We start from the raw sequence: 4346 nt of genomic DNA, 5'->3' as shown, positions 1-4346 counted from the left end.
TCTCGAAGATGCTGAGTTATACTCAAGCGAGGCAATCAGTGCTGTCAAATGCTGGCTAGAGAGCTCTGGTCTGACGCTTGCGGAGGGAAAAACGGGAGCGGTTTTCATCACGAAGCGCCGGAAGAGAAATTACGCCTGTGTTAGAGTCGGGAATCATATCATCACTTCCAAGCCGGCCATCAAATACTTGGGGGTGGTGATAGACAGGAAGCTCAGCTATAAACAACACGTACAGTATGTTTGTGATAAATCATCCAAAGCTAGTATGGCCCTGGCGAGGATGATGCCGAACGTGGGAGGGCCACGGCATACCTCTAGGTTGTTTATAGCCAGGGTGGTGACCTCAATCATGCTCTATGTGACCCCAGTTTGGAGCGAGGCGTTGCGGACGTCAGTTAACACTAGCAAACTGAATGCAGTCTACAGGAGGACAGCTCTGAGGGTATGCTCTGCCTTCAGGACTGTCTCAGATGATGCAGCATTCGTCATCTCTGGAATGATGCCGATTGACATCTTGGCAGATGAGATGGCGAATATATACCATGCGAAGCCAATCTCTCCCTTATTGCAGACGAAGAAGGCTGAGAGGGAGAGGTCCATAAATAGATGGCAAGAGCGATGGGAACGCTCGGGAAAGGGTCGGTGGACTCACAGGCTTATTCCTGCCATCAAGGAGTGGTTGGAGAGACGACACGGTGAGATTAATTATAATCTCACCCAGTTTCTCACGGGACATGGAGGATATCTCCAATACCTTCACAGGTTTAAATTGGAGACCTCACCCGACTATCCAAATTGCAATAGAGTCCGAGAGGACCCAGAGCATGTATTCTTCCACTGCCCAAGGTTTGTGGAGGAAAGGAAGAACCTAGAGGAGACTCTAGGGGAGGTGCTCGTACCAGAGAATTTGGTGCGAAGAATGCTAGCATGTCGGGAAGACTGGGATGCGATCAACTCCATGGTCGTAACTAACCATAGCGAACTACGAAAGGCAGAGGAGACCAGAAAAGCGCGGTTACGTACGCCGCGTAGAGACGAAAGGGGACCAAGCTAAAATGAGCTGACTCCGCCCCGTGATGTAATACCGTACGGTGGTTCCACGGGGCTTGGGGGGAGTCGGCGGTGGTTTTAGTGGGTAAGAATCCCACATGCTGGCGTGTCCAGGCCAGTGTCTTTTGAAGATTTCCACCTCCTCAAAAAAAAAAAAAAAAAGACAGACAGAGGGACCTGTGCGGAGTTGCCAAATCTCCCATCAGGCGCATCCCTTCGTGCGGATAAGGGAATGCTCGGCGGATGCGTAGGAATATGTACATATACGCATTTGGAGGTGTGCGTGTATGGGCATGCTTATGCGCAGGCCGGGCAGGTGGGAAGTAAACGCCCGCCCGTGGATCAAAATTGGCTATGGGAAGGATACCCAGAAATAAAACCAAACATGGAGGAACAGAAGGAGAATAAAGTTACGGTGCAGGGCTTCGGAAACCCAGTACCGGCGGCTTTTGGGAGTGGGCAAGCAGGCTCCCGGCCGTCTGCAGTGCCTCGGTGGTGGATTACTTGGCCACCGTTACATAAAATACTACAAGTAGCCTGGAGAAAGAGGCATTTAAAAAGAGTACATTACTCCCGAGAACGCCTGTTCAAAACCCAAGAAAAGATGGGGCACAAACTGGTCAGTTATTAGTCCATAGCGGGGTAACTACACCTGGTCGAAACATGTCGCAGGACTTAGTGGTTGATCCATTTAAGAGAAGCTCGACGATCGTGCGATCTCCTCCGAAATCAACCTTGATGAAGGAAGGAAATCAGGGAAGCTCTCGGAAGGCTAATAAGTACGTAAGCGCCCAATGTGAAAATTAAGCGGAGGAGCTATGTCAGAGTCCGGAAGAATCATCGTTTGCCCTACTCGGAGGTAAAATAGTAGAGTTGTCTGAATTTATTAAGGACAAACACAACGTGCACCAGGCCATCAAAAACATGGTCCGTACCATTCGGGTACTATACAATGGTGCCAAGGAAGAAAAAAACGCCTCGAAGAAATCAAGCGTCACCCAGGCAACACAAGTGACACCCCCTCAAAATCCAAAAGGCGGTAAACTTGAAAAGAGGAGTAGAGAGTGCGCGGACGATTCTTTCGGATCCTTACAGGACGCGAAAAGCCAAAAAGGCCTCTCACGGGCAAAAGGCAAGGGAAACAAAATTACCAACATCGTGTAAACTGCGGCGCCGGCTCCAATTGACCCAAGGGAGGCAAAGCCTCAAAAAAGGACCTAGGAAGCATGGACCAAGGTTGGCGGAAGGAAAAATACAACGCAGAAAAGAAGATTACGGCCCGAGTTAATCATCATCTCCAAAAAAGGCGATATGACTTACACCGATATCCTTAGGAAGGTCAAATCCGATCCTGAGCTAATGGACCTTGGAGAAAACGTCAGCCGAATCAGACGCTCCCAGGAAGGAGACTTGATGCTGGAGCTGAAGAAGTCTCCGGGCAAAAGGGTGGAAAATTTCCTCGGCAAGGTAGAGAAGTCTTTAGGAGAAGTAGCTCAAGTACGGGCCAGAAAGCAGGAGCTTGTCATAGAATGTAAGGACATTGACGAAATCACGACCAAGGAGGATATCCGTGACGCCTTAGAAAAGCAGTTCGAACCACTTGGCCTGCAAGATTCCGCAATTAGGGGACTGAGGAAGGCATACGGAGGCACGCAAACGGCAACCATAAGCTTACCAACTGAAGCAGCGTTCAAACTGCTGGCGGCAGGGAAAGTAAAAATATGTTGGGTCGTTTGCCGACTCAGGGAGCAGGTGTCCCTTAAGCGCTGCTTTAGATGCCTGGAATTCGGCCACATAGCGGCGAAATGCACCGGTGACTGTGACAGGTCAAAATGTTGCAGAAAATGTGGGGGAGAAGGCCATATGTTCAGGGAGTGCAAGGCTGAGCCTGAATGCATGCTCTGCAAGGAAAAAAAGGGCGTCGACTGTCGGCACGTTGCAGGCAGCAGCAGATGCCCAGTGTTTAGGCGAGCCTTGAATGCAGTAACAAAATGAGGTTGATACAAATCAACCTCAACCACTGCGAGGCAGCGCAAGACCTTCTCTCGTAGACCATCTATGAGAAGGGAATCGAAGCTGCCATAATCAGCGAGCCTTATCGCAACAATAAGAGCGGTGTCTGGACTGCAGATGAAACTGGCAAGGCGGCAATATGGGCGTGTGAAAATCAGGTCATTCAAGAAGTGATGGAGATTCCAGAAGTTGGATTCGTCAGGGCAAAAATAGCTGGTATCTATATATATAGTTGCTATGCTCTACCAAGCGCGACGATAACAGAATTCGAAGGAATGCTAGGTATGCTAGTCTCGGATGCAAGAAGTCGAAACCCCAAGATCATAGCTGGTGATTTTGATTTGATTTGGGCAGTCGCACTAGGAACACCAGGGGCCGTATCCTGCTCGAGGCTTTCGCGGAGCTAGATTTGGTGCTTGCCAACACAGGAAACGTTTCCACTTTTCGTAGGACAGGGTCGGGCTCAATAGTCGATCTGACATATGTGAGTACCACATTGGCGAGGAGAATGACATGGTTTGTCAGTGAGCATTATACTCACAGTGACCACCAGGCGATTTTCCTCCAGATCGAATATGGGCCATGCGTCGATGCGTGTTCCCGTGAGGCTGGAAACCGGGGCTGGTCCGTGAAAGGGCTTGAGGAGGATGCATTCATAGAGATGCTATTGGAAGGCCAAAGTCCCGGTGGTGCGGCTACGGAAAAGGTAGAGCAAATGATGGGACGCATAACAAGAGCATGCGACGCTGCTATGCCGAGGCGACGAGTTCTCGCAAAAAGGCGCTCAAACTATTGGTGGAATGAAGAGATCACGGTGTTACGGGATGCATATTTTCGTGCTAGAAGGATCTGCCAACGATCTAGAGCAAGACCAGACTTCGACGAGAAACGACTAGCATATGTGAACCTTCGAGGTAGGCTTAAGCAGGCTATACGGACCAGCAAGCGAGAAGGAAGGAGCTTTGCAAGGAGGCAGACCAAAGCCCCTGGGGAACAGCGTACAGGATAGTTATGAAGAAGATGAGAGGGCGAACACCACAATTGACCTGCCCGCATCTTCTGCTCGATATCGTGACGGCGCTCTTCCCCCCGGATAAAGGTGAGCGCAAAAAACACAAGCGAGCACTGGACGTCTACACCATACCTGCGGTAACTGAGGAGGAACTTACGCAAATTTGCCGGAGAATTGGTGATAACAAAGCACCTGATCTGGATGCTGTTCCCAATAGTGCCCTTAAACTCGCTGTTAAAACCAGACCCGACTGGTTTATCAGCGTGTTTGA

This window comes from Hermetia illucens, chromosome 1, assembly GCF_905115235.1.
Source record: "Hermetia illucens chromosome 1, iHerIll2.2.curated.20191125, whole genome shotgun sequence".
Classification (NCBI taxonomy): domain Eukaryota; kingdom Metazoa; phylum Arthropoda; class Insecta; order Diptera; family Stratiomyidae; genus Hermetia; species Hermetia illucens.
Note: the sequence above shows the minus strand (reverse complement) of the source record.